Raw genomic sequence first — 18,202 nt, forward strand, 5'->3', positions numbered from 1 at the left:
TAGGACATGCTGCAGATATGAAAAACTTATGCATGTTCACAAATTTGCACAGATTTTTCTCTTGGTCCGTTTAAACATAGTAAGGCCTCGTTCACATCTGCGTTGGCATTCCGGGGAAGTCCACATGAGACCCCCCTTCCCTCCAACGGAATACTAAATGCAACTGCAAGTTGTGTGCCAGTGAAAGCACACGGACCCCATAGACTATAATGGGGTCCGTGTGTTGCTGCCAGATCTCCGCAGGGATCATGTGGACAGTCTATAGTCTATGGGGTCCGTGTGCTTTCACTGCACACCGCTTGCAGTTGCGTTTGCTATTCCGTTCAGGGGGTCCCTACGCGGACTCCCCAAAAGGAATACCAAATGCAGATGTGAAAGAAGGGTAAAGGATACATTTTAATGAATAACTGGTCAGAGCCCTCCTTGCAGAGCTTTTTTTTTCCTGCAGCTTCAGATAGGGTCTTTTAATATCCCATGGGGGTCTAAGATGCTGTAAGTTTGGAACAGTAAGTCACAGCCATAAAACAAAATGCAGACATATTGTTGCTGTATGTACGTGGCTTTAAACAGGTTGTCCAGTCTAATTTTTTATTTATTTTTTTTTTAATTCAACCGGGGGTGGGGCAATATAAAAGAAATTGACCATATTACCATAACCTTGATTGATGCAGTGGCCAGTAGGGGAACGATTTTGCTCCTAGTTACCTTCAAAATTATGCAGCCACTGGCAACCGCAGGTTGGCGTGAGGTTGTCATATTGATGCCAACACATTCATTGGGAAATTTATCCTAAAGGAGTTTCCCATTAACAGCAAAATACCCTCTTCCAGATTCCAGGTGTCACGCAACTTTGCCAGCAGAGACTTTAAAGCCGAGGCCCCAAATTGCGGAAACGCAGCTTTTTTTGTTGCAGGTTTTGCTGTGGTTTTTTGAGCCAAAGCCGGAGTGGATTGAGCAGAAGGTAGAAGTATGAGAACTTCCTATATATTCTCCATTCCTTTTGTGGCCATTCTTGTCTTCGGCTCAAACAACTGCAACCAAAAAAGCGTTTCTGCAATGTCGGGCCTTAAAGAGGACCTTTCATGGTTTGGGGCACAGGCAGTTCTATATACTGCTGGAAAGCCGACAGTGCACTGAATTCAGCACACTGTCGGCTTTCCCGTTCTGTGCCCCAGGTAAAGAGCTATTGGTGCTGGTACCGTAGCTCTTCACAGTCAGAAGGGCGTCCATGACAGTCAGTCAGGTACGTCCTTCTCCACAGCAGCGCCTATCGCGCTGTACAGTGTGAGCCGGGAGGAACACCCCCTCCCCTCCTGATAATACTCGTCTATGGACAAGCACTGTGAGCAGAGGGATGGGGCGTTCCTCCCCGCTCACACTGTACAGCACGATAGGCGCTGCTGTGGAGAAGGACGTACCTGACTGTAAGGAACGCCCTTCTGACTGTAAAGAGCTATGTTAACGATAGCGCTTTACCCGGGGCCCAGATCGGGAAAGCCGATAGTCCGCTGAATTCAGTGCACTGTCGGCTTTCCAGCAGTATATGGAACTGCCTGTTCCCCAAACCATGAAAGGTCCTCTTTAAAGTCATAAAACGTTAAATCCATCTGGCCTGCCAGTACCCGCAGACGAAGCCTGAGCGGTGAAATGTGCGTCAGGGCACGTGCTATTATGCTTGGTGTATAATAGGTTATAATATTAGATTTGCTTGGCCATCACCTATGATGCCTGGCACTACCATGTTTAGCACAATATTATGTAATGAGCTTTGATGGCTAACATTAACCCTATATGATTACCCAGTGTAATAATTTATCCTTGCCACATAGCTCTATTTGTGTGGTCCTCCCCCCTCTTTTCATCTCCCCCTGTATAATGTGTACATGTTTTTATGTCTTTTTGCATGTGAAATAAATCAGTATTATTTTTACTTGTTTGTGGGACTTAGTTGTTCGTATAGTGAAGCAGAGACTTCTATGTAACGCTACATTCACACCTGCATCACTGTCACACCTTCTATTCTGTCGCAGGAGTAGAACGAAAAAGTGGTCCATCTGATGACAGCAACAGATCCCAAGGAACCTCATTGACTATAATGGGGCTGTCGTGTGTCTATTATATTTTGTATCCAACACTGCAGATGAGAATTGGCATTAGCACAACAGGAACCTTAGAACCTGAGCACTCACTGTATCTGCCACTTCCAAAACACCAGTTCCCAGTCATGCCGCGTACCCCTGTGTTTGAACAGCGCACCCCCTGGGGTACACACATCACAGTTTCAGAACCACTGGCCTACGTCGTGTGAAACTTCAACTTCTGAATTGTCTGCAAAATCCAGACTGCAAATAACTCGCAGTCAAATCACATCATAAAATAGTTGAGCAATAGACAAATACCGCACAGTCTTACTATACTATTTGCAGTCATCCCTCCGAGGTTGTTGTGTATCCTGGTTTAACCACACAGTCTGCATAACACACCGATATGAAAACAAAAATTCTTTATTATGGTATTTTTCCTACTGATGTAAAGATTTTATTTGTTTTCTGTAGTCACATAAATAGGATATTATGAATGTTCAATAGATTATAAAGTACATCAAATATCTTTTGCATTGTTAGCAATTGTTCTTGTTATGGGACCTGAGGCATCCGACATCACATCTGATCAGCCATCATATATCTTTTATCATATTATCTTATTAAAGGATTATCTTATAAGAAAGAGTATTGATACTACTGTAGCTCACCCCTCACTAAAAATACCATGAAAAAGTCCCGACCACAATGAGAATGAGTAATAAACTGATAGTGTTGAGAAGACGCTCCATCCTACTAGGTGGTAAGTAACACCTCAGGGGCTCCAACCTAACATCCAGAATTCACCGTGCACAGCTGTGAGTATAGGACAGAAGACCCACAGTATTCTGAGAACTCACAGCGTCACAGACCACCATGATGTCAGCTCTGTGTGGCACAAGCCTAGGAAATGCGACTGTCACATGGTCCGTGTTTCTTGGACCAACCATGGCCATCTAAATGGGCCATTAGGCTGTTTTCACAAGGTCACAATATATTCATATTATACAGACTTAACATATTATACAGGCTATAACCACAAATCGTGTCCTAACTGCTGGTGTAACAACCCAATGTTACAGCATCAGAAATCCCTATAATGCAGCTAGTTCTGTCAATCCCTACAATACTGACAAGTCTCTAGATCCCTACAATACAATACAGCCGGGTCTCTAGATCCCTACAATAAAATACAATACTGTCGGGTCTCTAAATCCTTACAATACAATACAGCCGGGTCTCTAGATCCCTACAATACAATACAGCCGGGTCTCTAAATCCTTACAATACAATACAGCCGGGTCTCTAGATCCCTACAATACAATACAGCCGGGTCTCTAGATCCCTACAATACAATACAGCCGGGTCTCTAGATCCCTATAATACAATACTGACAAGTCGCTAGATCCCTACAATACAATACAGCCGGGTCTCTAAATCCTTACAATACAATACAGCCGGGTCTCTAGATCCTTACAATACAATACAGCCGGGTCTCTAGATCCCTACAATACAATACTCCTGGGTCTCTAGATCCCTACAATAGAATACAATACTGCCAGATCTCTACAATACAATACTGCCGGGTCTCTAGATCCCTATAACATTGCTGGTTCTTTAGATCCCTATTATGCAGCTAGTTCCGTCAATCCCTATAATACTGCCCGTTCCCAGAAATCCCTATAGTGCTATAATACAGATTTGTAGATCCCTATAACGCTGACACTTGGATCTTGCTGTATATGTGTAGCTGGCCCAGATGAAAACTAACTCCAATGTCTTGTGGGGCAGATTCTTATTCTTGAGTCTCTGAGGGGATGTGTGTTGTGAACATAAAATCTGCAAATAGATTATCACTAGCATGTGAACGGGGATGTGGAAACAACATTCACATGCTTGGCTGTAATACAGACCATAACCTGAAAGCCAAGTATATAGTGTATAGTATATAGTACAGTATATAGTGTACTAGAGGGAGGACCCGGCTTCGCACGGGTATATTACATTTTATGTTTGTGTAGTGGCCCCATAAGAATTGTCCAATTTTGCACTGGTGTATTTTGTATGTGGTTTGTGTGTATGTCCATAAGCGTAATGTGATTATGTGTATCTCATTTTGGATGTCAGTGAAAAACCTGTGATCAGTTGTTATGGATACCTGGAGTAAAGCTGTATCTAATCCTTCCCCGTGTAGTACTGTGCTTAGATGCACGTGTCTAATCCTTGTTGGTGTGGTACTTTGTGCAGATGCACATATCTAATCCTCACCATGTGATATTGTGTGAAGAGGCGCGTATCTAATCCTCCAGTAAGTGAAACTGTGTGCAGACGCGCGTATCTAATGACTCTGGCGTGTGGTACTGTGTGCAGATGCGCATATCTAATCCTCCCCCATGTGGAACTGTGTGCTGAGACGCGTATCTAATTCTCTGGCATGTGGTACTGTATGCAGAGGCCTGTATCTAATCCTCCCCTGTGTGGTACTGTGTTCAGATGCACGTATCTAATCCTCCCCTGTGTGGTATTGTGTGAAGAGGCGTGTATCTAATCCTACGGCGTGTGGAACTGTGTGTAGACGCGTGTGTCCAATCCCCCGGCATGTGGTACTGTGTGTAGACGCGCGTATCTAATCCTCCCCCGTGTGGTACTGTGTGCAGACGCGTGTATCTAATCCTCCCCCGTGTGATACTGTGTGCTGACGCGTGTATCTAATCCTCCCCCGTGTGATACTGTGTGCTGAGACGCGTATCTAATTCTCTGGCTTGTGGTACTGTGTGCAGAGGCATGTATCTAATCCTCCAAAGTGTGATACTGTGTGCACACACGTATCTAATCCTCCCCCGTGTGGTACTGTGTGAAGAGGCGCGTATCTAATCCTACTGCATGTGGTACTGTGTGCAGACGCGTGTATCTAATTCTATGGCGTGTACAACTGTGTGCAGACGCGCGTATCTAATCCTCTGGAGTGTGGAACTGTGTGTAGACGTGTGTATCTAATCCTACGGCATGTGGTACTCTGTGCAGATGTGTGTATCTAATCCTATGGCGTGTACAACTGTGTGCAGACGCGCGTATCTAATCCTCTGGAGTGTGGAACTGTGTGTAGACGCGCGTATCTAATTCTACGGCATGTGGTACTGTGTGCAGACGCGCGTATCTAATCCTATGGCGTGTACAACTGTGTGAAGACACGTGTATCTAATCCTCCCCTGTGTGGTATTGTGTGAAGAGGTGTGTATCTAATCCTACAGTGTGTGGAACTGTGTGTAGAAGCATGTATCCAATCCCCCGGCATGTGGTACTGTGTGCAGACGTGCGTATATAATCCTATGGCATGTGGTACGGTGTGTAGACGCGCGTATCTAATCCTCCCCCCATGTGGTACTGTGTGCTGAGACGCGTATCTAATTCTCTGGCTTGTGGTACTGTGTGCAGAGGCATGTATCTAATCCTCCAAAGTGTGGTACTGTGTGCACACACACACATATCTAATCCTCCCCTGTGTGGTATTGTGTGAAGAGGCGCGTATCTAATCCTTCGGCGTGTGGAACTGTGTGCAGACACGCGTATATAATCCTATGGCATGTGGTACTGTGTGTAGACGCGCGTATCTAATCCTCCCCCATGTGGTACTGTGTGCTGAGACGCATATCTAATTCTCTGGCTTGTGGTACTGTGTGCAGAGGCATGTATCTAATCCTCCAAAGTGTGGTACTGTGTGCACACACACATATCTAATCCTCCCCTGTGTGGTATTGTGTGAAGAGGCACGTATCTAATCCTTCGGCGTGTGGAACTGTGTGTAGACGCGCGTATCTAATCCTACTGCATGTAGTACTGTGTGAAGACGCGTGTATCTAATCCTATGGCGTGTACAACGGTGTGAAGACACGTGTATCTAATCCTCCCCTGTGTGGTATTGTGTGAAGAGGTGCGTATCTAATCCTACAGTGTGTGGAACTGTGTGTAGACGCATGTATCCAATCCCCCAGCATGTGGTACTGTGTGCAGACGCACGTATCTAATCCTCTGGAGTGTGGAACTGTGTGTAGACGCCTGTATCTAATCCTTCGGTATGTGGAACCGTGTGCAGACGTACGTATCAAATCCTTCAGTGTGTGGAACTGTGTGCAGAAGCGCGTATTTAATCCTATGGTGTGTGGTACTGTGTGCAGACGCGTGTATCTAATCCTCTGGCGTGTGATACTGTGTGCTGATCTGTGTATCTAATCCTCTGATGCGTGTATCTCAGTTTGGATATCAGTGTTGTATTGTGCATGTGGAGTGACCGTGTGTATTGCAGTTGGAATATGAGTGAAAGTCTTGCAGGTTTGTATTGGCTAAGGGGGGGGCACTGTGTTTGAAATGCTGTATCTCAGCAACGGTACGTCCGAGCGAGTTGGAGTCTCATCTTAAACCTTCCCGGATATCTGAAGTATCTCTGTACCAAATTTGGTGAAGATCGGTCCAGTCGTTTGGTTCGCATTAGAGCACAGACAGACAGACAGAAATTCATTTTTATAATATAGGGAGATATAGTGTGTATAGTATACAGTGTATAAGAACATTTCCCGGCACTATCACTTTTTATCAAGAAAACGAAACATTCCCCGTGCTGGGGCTGCCGGCACATGTGCACAGGTCACACATAATAGTGCGATACACAAGCGGTGGCAGGGCCTTGTGTATACAGAGCGCCAGTCACCTGTGTGCGGCACCGTCCCGGTAACACTCGGTACAGCCGGCACCGGACTGCTCACACCTCAGTACAACGTGTAATCCCCAGACAGTGAGCCCCCGCCTCTACAGGCACACAACAGGTTAATAAACACCACAACGGAAGCCGGCCTGTGACCCCGCACCCTCCAACCACACTGCGCCCACCTCACCTCACTGGGAGCCCGGCAGCGATTCGTGTTGTTAGCCGCACTGACAGCCTGCCTGGGGTCAGCTGACCCGGGGGGCGGGCCATGGAGAACAGAGTAGGGGCGTGTTTTGGGAAGGGGCGGGGCTAAGTCCGAAAGGTTGTAAAGGCGGATAGCGGTCTGAAACCACGCTATGAATAATTGAAGAGCTTAGCTACGGCAGGCGACGAGGGACAGAAGTGTGTGAGGAGAAAGTTAGAGCGACACAGCGATAGAGTTTTAGCTCTCAGTTCTTTTACCAGGCGTTTAGAAAACGAAAACAAAAGATTAGATGTTACGGCTCCTCCCACAGCGCCCCCTTGCGGCAGGTTTATGTAATTGCACCAAATAAGTGTCTCATTTGGAAAAGTAAAAGAGAATGTATTTGTGTAGAGAATTTGTGAACCCCCCCATACACAGGAATGTGTGCATTGTCAGTGTGCTGGCTGGGTCTCTGTCAGATAATACACTGACTCATTTTCTTCATACACAGGAAAGGGCGGCCTGTTTCTGTTCGTGGAGGCACGGGTGGCACACGGATGTCATATGTGCATGTAGCTTAAGGGGGAATTCACACTACCGTTTGCAAAATCCACCTGCAAAAATGTCCCCATTCATTTCAATGGGAGTCACTAGCTTTTTTTTTCCATTAGCTGAAAAAATTCGGTAGCGAGAAAAGGAAGCGGCATGCCCTATCCTCTCACGGATTCCGTAACTGAGTCAGATGCGGCGTCCGCAGCCCGAGACTCACACCTGATTATGCTCATTCATTCAGGCCTAATCAGGAGCGGGATGCCAGTGCACTGCATTGGCACCCCATTGCAGCTAGCCGCGCGGAAAAGTCACACGGCGGAAACCTTTTCCATACGTCCCAACTTTTAAAGAGCTGAAAGAGGGACAAAATATGTGACTCGCGTGCACACCGTGGCAAACAGCCCCGCCCACTTTTTATGTAGACTCCGCCCATTCTCATTCATTTTTCATGTGCCCCCTCACAGTAAAATCTTCCTACAGTCACCTGCAAATTATACGTCCCCCTCCATCTCTCCCAGTTTCATATAACCCCTTTATCTGCCCCCAGTTTCATGTCCCCCCTCCATCTCTGCCCTCAGTTTCATGTCCCCCATCTCTGCCCTCAGTTTCATGTCCCCCATCTCTGCCCCCAGTTTCATGTCCCCCCCATCTCTGCCCCCAGTTTCATGTCCCCCCCATCTCTGCCCCCAGTTTCATGTCCCCCCCATCTCTGCCCCCAGTTTCATGTCCCCCCCATCTCTGCCCCCAGTTTCATGTCCCCCATCTCTGCCCCAGTTTCATGTCCCCCCATCTCTGCCCCCAGTTTCATGTCCCCCCCATCTCTGCCCCCAGTTTCATGTCCCCCCATCTCTGCCCCCAGATTCATGTCCCCCCCCATCTCTGCCCCCAGATTCATGTCTTCCCCTTCATCTGCCCTAGTGTCATGCCGTTCTCCCCCCTTCATCTGCCCCAGTGCCATGCCATTCTCCCCCCCTTCATCTGCCCCAGTGCCATGCCATTCTCCCCCTCTTCATCTGCCCCAGTGTCATGCCATTCTTCCCCTCCATATGCCCCAAGTTTCATAGGCCCCCTACATTATGTTCCCCTCAATGTTTAACACAAAAAATTCTTACACTCACCTTCCAACGCTCCCCCGCCGCTCTCTCACTCCACTCACATAGTTGTCGGCCCGATGTGACGTCATCACATCACGTCTACACACGCTGAAGCTGGAGCGCAGCGGTAAGGCAAGAACTGAGCTGTGACAGCTCTTGCTTTAATCGCTTATATGTTCAACTCATCGGCACCACAGCACAATAATCAGACAGCTGCCTGGTAATCAGCTGTGCACCTGTGTGCTCATCACATGACCATGGACCGTAAATCACATGACCATGGTCAGCGTTTTATCCTCTAGAAGCAACAGAATGAATGACAGCAAGCCGAAATCTAGAAAACCGCGAGGAATTGATACAGAAAGTATATTGAAATATTGTATATCTTTTTATTGTACATTTGTTTGTCAATATTGGTCTGAAAGTGGCCAACCCCTTTAAAGATCTCCCCATACACAAGTGTATATATGTTTTCTATGGTGAAAGGGAAGGAAGCCTCTGCCAGGCACCTGGTGGCATTTTTCCTCCCCAAAGATAAAAGGATGTGAAATATTAAAATCCAACATGCTTAAACCTTCTCTTGCCTGACATCCGCTATCAGGGAACGGTCAGAAGGACACACATTGGATGGTTGGCCTATAACAAAACCCAAATGGATGATATTGTTTGTGTCAGCCTAGTAGCAGAAGTTTTAAAAGGATTCAATCATTAAAAAGCAATTTTTTGTCCCTTACATGTAGGAATAGCCTTAAGAAAGGCTATTCTTCTCCTACCTTTAGATGTCGTCTCTGCGCCGCCGTTTGGAAGAAATCCCGGTTTTCTTCTGTATGCAAATGAGTTCTCTCGCAGCACTGAGGGTGTTCCCAATGCTGCGAGGGAACTCTCCAGCGCCGCCTCCATCTTTGCCTGGAACGGCCACTCCCTGCGCCTTCTTCCGGCGCTGGCTTCAAACTTCTGGGCATGCATAGTTGGCTCTGCCGTTGGACCTCGGGCAGAGCCGACTGCACATGCCCACGGCCATTTTCTTCTTACCCCAGCTTACTGTGTAAACAGCCACCAGAAAATGGCCGTGGGCATGCTCATGCGCCCAAGGCCTGAAGGCAGAGCTGACTGCTAATGCCTAGAAGTTTGAAGCCAGCGCCAGGCGGCGCTGGAGAGTTCTCTCGCAGCATTGGGAATGCCCTCAGTGCTGCGAGAGAACTCATTTGCATACAAAAGAAAACCGGGATTTCTACCGAACGGCGGTGCGGAGAAGACATCTAAAGGTAGGAGAAGAATAGCCTTTCTTAAGGCTATTCCTATGTGTTAGGGGAAAAAAATTGCTTTTTAATGATTTAATCCCTTTAATATAACTGGCATAAGGATAACTTTTTAATCCTCCTCGTAGTATCAAACACGTCAGGACTTTAAACATTGTGCCACCTCAGGGGATGAGTGGACACCATAGCCACCAGGTCTATGCTTTTTTACACAGAGAAGCGTCAGAGTCATGTTAAAAATTTTCAGCAGCTATTTATTGCACAATAAGTAGCTGCCAATGTGTGTCACCTAAAATGTCTTGGCGTGTCATCTGTGACAAGCGGGTCAAAGGTTCACTTCTCCAGGCTATTAATTCCTCTGGGTTCAAGTTTAAAATAATTAAAAAATAAAAAAAAAAAAAAAGCTGGGTTTGGCACCACAAGAGACCACCAGCACCGCAATGCAGTGCCCCAGCTTCTGATCAAAGTAATAGCAAGCACGGAGGAAGACAAGGCTGAGCCAGAGAGCTCCTTCAAGCATGGAAATGTCCAGATTTGAACTGTATCTCCCTGCTACACCATTTGCCCTGTGCTGGCACAATATAGAGGCCAACAATGCTGTCACTAAGGCTGGTCTTACACGACCGTAGTTTAAGTCCGCAAATGGTCCGCAATTGAGGGTTTTCAATTGCGGACCATTTGCGGACACATTATTCTCAATGCGGCCTCTTACACCGACCGGATATTTTATCCGTGGTGTGTCGGGCCGCAACCGAGGTCCGCACTTTTTAGAACATGTCCGTAATGGCCGCAATTCACGGCACTGCACGGACTCGCCCATAGAACTCTATGGGCGAGTGCGGCAGGTCACGGACATCTGTGGAGTGTAAAAGCATTACGGTCGTGTAAGACCAACCTAAGCTGAAGACCAAACAGAGAGCAGATGAGACCCACAGAATGCTACATGGGAACAGAGCTAAGTATTATTTTTGTTGTTGTTGTTGTTTAAGAGTATTATATATGTATGAGGGACATTAAGGGGGCATATTACAGTTTAGGGTAATACAAAGTGTGTGGGGCTAAAGAGGCATTATATTAATGGGATCATGCTATGTGGAGATGAGAAGACCCATTCACATAGAGCATGAGACCGTAGCAGTGGACTTGATAACCAGCAGGCTTGCCCCAGCATTCCCCATGTGCAGATGCCACCACTTGTAGAGAAGCAATGAGGAGCGACTATGGAACTGTACAGACGACAGTGGTTCCTGCTTGAATTTGCCATGTGCTCATGTCCCTGTTAGTAGGGTATGAAGCCATGGGTTGGAATTCATGAGACTGTGTACATTTTTACTTAAAAGGAGTTTAGCACTGCCTAATAAAGGGAAATCTTAGTAACCTTCTGCAGTATCCTATAGCCAGGGACCACATCATGCTGACTGAGTGACTTTGCGTAGACAGTGCAGCTTCCAACGTAGGTGGGATCAATCTGCCCAGTTCCACTTATCTGTTCAGCTCTGCTCTGTTGTACGGGAATGACAGATTGAGTCAGAATGGAGTCATGTTTGGCAGCTATTTAAGAGGAATACATATATATAGCCATGATATTTTTGTTAGACTTATGAAGCAGGGTAAATCTTGACAAACAGTTGGATAAAACACCTGTTCAGGCATTTAGCTCAACATGCGGGGCTTGAAGTACGGTAGTTTGGGATAAACTGTCATAACTATTAGATAACATATTTGATATATTAGACATGTATATATATTGCAAGTGGTATATACTGCTAGATCATAGACAAGTCCTGAATCCTGATCATCTTTAATCTCTAGGGTGGTATTGGACTAAAGTACTGGTGAGTTTCCATAATCTGTCAGTGTGCTGCTATTTTGGTCTCAGTAACCATACAGACTGAACACGTCCCTCATATGCTGTTGTTATTCTGTTCTTCTGTGGCAGGAGGTGGCCATGTGTCCTCAAAGCCCATTGACAAAGATAGCTAATAAATGAACATCCATAATGTTCACACCACATCAAATACTCTATATACTCCAAAGATTTCTGTAGGCCAAACATATGACAAAAGAATGCTCTGAAGGTACTCAGGTTGTAAGGTGGTGAAAGCCACCGCCTTCCACAACATGGCCTTAGGCTAGGTGTATAGGAGACTCCGCCGCAGAAGAAGGGCGTTCCTGACAGTCTAGTCGGGCTGTGAGGAACGCCCCCTCCCCCGTGGCTGTACTCATCCATAACCCCGTACTGTCAGAGGGAGTGTTCTTTACCACCTACCCATGATGCTACGCTGTGAGGAACGCCTCCCCTGACTGTACTCGTTCATAGACTAGTGCTGGGGGGGCGTTCCTCATAGCTTAGCGTCATGGCTGGGCGGTAAGGAACACCCCCTCTGACAGTACCCTCTACAGGGCTATGGAGGAGTACTGTCGGAGGGGGGCGCTCCTCACATCCCAGCCAGACTGTCAGGAACTGTCATAAACTGTGTATTAGAAGCTGTGTTTATTCCCAGTCCTCTAGCTCTGAGGTATATCTTGCTCAGATTACCTTGGACCCATCTGATTACCCGCTTATGTACTGACCTTGGCTCCATCTGATTACCCACTTGTGTACCGACCTTGGCTCCATCTGATTACCCGCTTGTGAACTGACCTTGGCTCCATCTGATTACCCGCTTGTGTACCGACCTTGGCTCCATCTGATTACCCGCTTATGTACTGACCTTGGCTCCATCTGATTACCCACTTGTGTACCGACCTTGGCTCCATCTGATTACCCGCTTGTGAACTGACCTTGGCTCCATCTGATTACCCGCTTGTGTACCGACCTTGGCTCCATCTGATTACCCGCTTATGTACTGACCTTGGCTCCATCTGATTACCCACTTGTGTACCGACCTTGGCCCCGTCTGATTACCCGCTTGTGTACCGACCTTGGCCCCGTCTGATTACCCGCTTGTGTACTGACCTTGCCTCCGTCTGATTACCCGCTTGTGTACTGACCTTGGCTCCGTCTGATTACCCGCTTGTGTACCGACCTTGGCCAGAACAAACGGCTCCCGGAAAAAAAGAACTGACCAAAATCAATGGGAGCCGCCTTTTTGGTCAGGATTTTGAGGCGAATTCGGCTTCAAAATCCTGACCAAAATACCCCATGTGAACTCAGCCTTAAGTTTCCATTCAGGGATCCCTAAGCAGAACTCCCAAATGCAGGTGTGAACGTAGCGTAAGTCTGAAACTTTTAAATTCTTTAATTACCAGAGAAGTATTTTTATTATTTATTATTATTTGCCATTATCAGTCAATTTATTATCATTACTTCTTTTTTTTGTTCACTAAAAATGTGTCAAAAAACAGAAAGAGCGCATTGTTACTAAAATCCGTAAACTCCCAGCAGCACCACACCCTGTCACTGTTATGTAAACCAGTAGATATCCTCCAGGATGTGGACTTACCAGCTGACGTTATGCCTTGTTTGCAGGAAGGCATATATACATATATTAAGCTGTGAAGTTTGTGCTTTGCTTTTTACTTATTAGAATTTTTGAGAAGTTGTGGTTACATAATTCACTATTGTTTCAATGGTTGAGGCTTAAGTGAGATCTGCGCATGGGTTTCCTACTCCGCATAAAAAAGCAGTTACCTTAGGAAACCCACAGACCCCATAGACTATAATGGGGCCTATGTGGTTTCTGCTCCGTTTCCACACGAAAAATGCAGAGAGAAAAGTGCTGATCTATAGGAGATGGCTGAGAATGTCGAGATGAACGGAACAGCATGACATGTGAAACCACATCTCCATTCAATGGGGGTTCCAGCAGTTGCATACCCATCTATATAGCAACTATTCCATATTCAGTGGATATACACAGTCCAGTCACATTAATGTGACCACCTGTCAAAATCCAGAATAACTGCCTTTCGTAGAGCGGACCGCTGCGAGACGTGCAGGAAGAGAGGGGATGTTGTGATGATGTTCACTAGGATGTTGAGCCATGCTGACTCCAGTGCCGTGGCCAGCTGCGTTAAGTTACGCAGTTGACCATCCATGGCGTGAACAACCCGATCGAGGTGGTCCCACACATTCTCAATTGCGTTCAAGTCGGGGGAATTTGCTGGCCAAGGGAGTACGGTAAACTCATCCCAGTGCTCCTTGAACCACGCACGTACACTGCGAGCTTTATGACACGTCGCAATGTCCTGCTGGTAGATGCCATCATCCTGAGGAAAAACATTTCACATGTAGGGGTGAACATGGTCCGCAAGGATAGATGCATACTTGTGTTGATCCATCGTGCCTTCCACAATGATGAGTGCACCCAGATGGCTGATGACACGTGCCATCTTCGATTGGTTATTTAACGTTGACGTCAAAAGTAGGCAGTGGTAACATTAATATGACTGGACTATGTAATATAATTTAATTTGATACTGTAATGTCCTTTAACCCTTTCCCGACATCCGCTGTACTAGAACGGCGCATGCTGGGTGTGTAACTATGGCGACCGCCCGGGAGCCGAGCGGCTGCCATAGACGCAGGGTGTTTACTGCTTTACGCAGTAGACAACTGGCGCTAATGTCTCCGATCGGTCCCCGGACCGATTGGAGGCATTAACTCTTCCGGCACCTCGGCCAAAGCTGACCGAGGCGCCATTTTCCCGGCGGCGTGTGGGTGTCGCCATTTTCCTGGTGATTGCCGGCACCTGGAGTAAGTTCCGGGGCCCACGTCACGTTACTATGACAGCTGGGAGCCTTGTGAAGGCTCCCTGGCTTTTCATTACATTGCTTCTATTGCAGACTATGCTACATAGCCTGAGATAGAAGTGCTGGTATTTTGCAATGCATTAGCATTGTAATGAATTTCATTAGTGATCAGATCCCCTGGGGTTTAAGTCCCCTAGGGGGGTCTAATAAATGCAAAAAAAAAAAGTAAAAAAAAATATAATTTTAAAAAAAAGTATTAAAAATTCAAGTCCACCCCCCTTTCCCTAGAACACATATAAAAGTAGTTAAATACTGTGAAACACATACATGTTAGGTATCCCCTTGTCCGAAATCGACCGCTCTTGATTTCAAAGTGTTACGCGCGTAAGCCGGCACCCATTGAAATCAATGGGCTCTGTTTTGAAGCGCCGCGCTGTGACACGTGTATACGTGTCTAATTGAGTGGCTCCCCTAAGGCAAAAAAGCACTGCGGGGAAAAACGCAGTGGCAGTGCTGTTTCTTCTGCAGACTTTCTGCAGCATTTCTGTAGGTATAATTGACATGCTGTGATTTCCAAACCCGCGACTGTGTCCGAAGAATGTATTTTCCCACAATGTGTGGATGGGATTTGCTAGAATCCCATCCACCATGCAGTGACTGTAAAATGCCATGTGGGACTCCAGCCTCATAGGGTTTTCTCATGAAGATTAACCATGTCAATATTTCCTATTAATATTTCCTATTAAGGCTTATGGACGTCATAAAGTAGGTCCTCAGATATGGCTGCCATGTACTATTAATCATCATTGTCCTGGCTAAAACAATCTGCTTTTTGCCAGGGGATCCAAGGGCCAAGCATGAGGTGATTGTTATGGTAGCTCCCCTAATGAAAGAGCTTTATTTTGATGATATCGACTCCATCCAGAGCGCTGCTGCCTCATGTGACCTCTCCTGTGACTGTGACCCAGATTTACTAATAATTAGGCAATGAACACAGGCAGCCCGAGAATACACCAGACTTATCACAGGGGCTAATGCTGGATGATAAATCTGGCATATCCTTAGGATCCATTTCCACGTGGAAAATTCCACACCAAATTCCTCCCCATTTCCCTCCATGTGAATGGACCCTGAGGCTGTGTTCACACGGAGATTTTTGGTCAGGAATTTGGTCAGGAAAAATCCGCTTCAGGAAAATTGAGTTGTTTTATGAGGCGTGTTTTGAAGTGTTTTTCAGGCGTTTCCGTTAAGTCAATGAGAGGCGAAAAATCCGCCTGGCGTTTTCTGAGGCGTTTTTTGCCAAAAAAACGCACCAAAAAATGTTCACTAGCGGATTTTTTCTGCTAGTGGAGAATCTGGTAGCAGAAAAAAAAAGTACTATATGGTGAGGCGTTTTTTGGTCAGGATTTTGAGGCAGATTCCTGACCAAACTCCTGAGCCAAACAACTCCATGTGAACGTGGCCTTCAAATCCGCTTCAGGAATTAGGAAATTTGCTAATTCCACCTGGAAATGGCCATTTTCACCTGGATTTCTGCAAAATCCATGTGGATTTTCTGCCTCTCATTGACAGAGTTGGTTTTTGCAGGCAGAATCCACCTGAAGGAAGCTTTTTTTCTGCTACCAGAAAAAATCCACTAGCGGAAATTAAAAGCTAGCAGAACCCATAGAACAAACAAATCCAGAAAATCACTTTGTCTGATTTTGTAAGAATTTATTTGCAAATTATGGTGGAAAATAAGTATTTGGTCACCTACAAACAATCAAGATTTCTGGCTCTCACAGACCTGTAACTTCTTCTTTAAGAGTCTCCTCTTTCCTCCACTCATTATCTGTAGTAATGGCACCTGTTTAAACTTGTTATCAGTATAAAAAGACACCTGTGCACACCCTCAAACAGTCAGACTCCAAACTCCACTATGGTGAAGACCAAAGAGCTGTCAAAGGACACCAGAAACAAAATTGTAGCCCTGCACCAGGCTGGCAAGACTGAATCTGCAATAGGCAACCAGCTTGGATTGAAGAAATCAACTGTGGGAGCAATAATTAGAAAATGGAAGACATACAAGACCACTGATAATTTCCCTCGATCTGGGGCTCCACGCAAAATCTCACCCCGTGGGGTCAAAATGATCACAAGAACGGTGAACAAAAATCCCAGAACCACGCGGGGGGACCTAGTGAATGAACTGCAGAGAGCTGGGACCAATGTAACAAAGCCTACCATCAGTAACACACTACGCCGCCAGGGACTCAGATCCTGCAGTGCCAGACGTGTCCCACTGCTTAAGCCAGTACATGTCCGGGCCCGTCTGAAGTTTGCTAGAGAGCATTTGGATGATCCAGAAGAGCATTGGGAGAATGTCCTATGGTCTGATGAAACCAAACTGGAACTGTTTGGTAGAAACACAACTTTACGTGTTTGGAGGAAAAAGAATATTGAGTTGCATCCATCAAACACCATACCTACTGTAAAGCATGGGGGTGGAAACATCATGCTTTGGGGCTGTTTCTCTGCAAAGGGGCCAGGACGACTGATCCGGGTACATGAAAGAATGAATGGAGCCATGTATCGTGAGATTTTGAGTGCAAACCTCCTTCCATCAGCAAGGGCATTGAAGATGAAACGTGGCTGGGTCTTTCAACATGACAATGATCCAAAGCACACCGCCAGTGCAATGAAGGAGTGGCTTTGTAAGAAGCATTTCAAGGTCCTGGAGTGGCCTAGCCAGTCTCCAGATCTCAACCCTATAGAAAACCTTTGGAGGGAGTTGAAAGTCCGTGTTGCCAAGCGACAGCCCCAAAACATCACTGCTCTAGAGGAGATCTGCATGGAGGAATGGGCCAACATACCAACAACAGTGTGTGCCAACCTTGTGAAGACTTACAGAAAACGTTTCACCTCTGTCATTGCCAACAAAGGATATATAACAAAGTATTGAGATGAAATTTTGTTACTGACCAAATACTTATTTTCCACCATAATTTGCAAATAAATTCTTACAAAATCAGACAATGTGATTTTCTGGATTTGTTTTCTCATTTTGTCTCTCATAGTTGAGGTCTACCTATGATGTAAATTACAGACGCCTCTCATCTTTTTAAGTGGTGGAACTTGCACTATTGGTGACTGACTAAATACTTTTTTGCCCCACTGTACATTGCAGAAATGCAGCTTCTTTTGTTGCAGTTTTTGCTGCGTTTTTTGACCCAAAGCCAAGAATGTCTAGAAAAGGAATGAGAAATATATAGGTAACTTTTTATACTTCTCCCTTCTTCTCAATCCACTAATGGCTTTGGCTTAAAAAACTGCAGCAAAAACTGCAACAACAAAAATGCTGCGTTTCCTTAACGTGGGGCCTCAGCCTTAACATATTTTTATTGTCTTACACTGAAGGACAATGGCATATCTTTGGTGCTCCTAGTTTGGACTAAAACGTTTTGACTTGCCATATATGTGGGTGTGGATTTTCAGAAAAAGGAGACACCGCTTAAATGCACCATGATGAACTAATATTCCATGAAACAATCTGACTCAAAGTAATCCAACTAAAAGGTGGTAAAGAAACGCGAGAATTGTCATCCAGCATTAGTCACGGTGATAAATCTGGTGACTGGTCCTACTGATATCATCAT

General features: G+C 45.9%; 1 protein-coding gene across 3 annotated transcripts in view; it reads right to left on the reverse strand.

Moving 5' to 3' along the window:
- ALS2 (alsin Rho guanine nucleotide exchange factor ALS2) overlaps positions 1 to 7,033 on the reverse strand; it is a 52,401-nt gene extending 45,368 nt beyond the window's left edge. For 2 of the 3 annotated variants that reach the window (XM_075284271.1, XM_075284269.1), the window contains exon 1: positions 6,971 to 7,033. The gene's annotated coding sequence lies outside the window, so the exon portion shown is untranslated. Of the gene's footprint in view, positions 1 to 6,965 lie in introns of all 3 variants that reach the window. The other variant, XM_075284270.1, reaches the window with a different exon arrangement.
- Positions 7,034 to 18,202: the final 11,169 nt, after the last annotated feature.

Source organism: Leptodactylus fuscus, chromosome 8, assembly GCF_031893055.1.
Source record: "Leptodactylus fuscus isolate aLepFus1 chromosome 8, aLepFus1.hap2, whole genome shotgun sequence".
Classification (NCBI taxonomy): Eukaryota; Metazoa; Chordata; class Amphibia; order Anura; family Leptodactylidae; genus Leptodactylus; species Leptodactylus fuscus.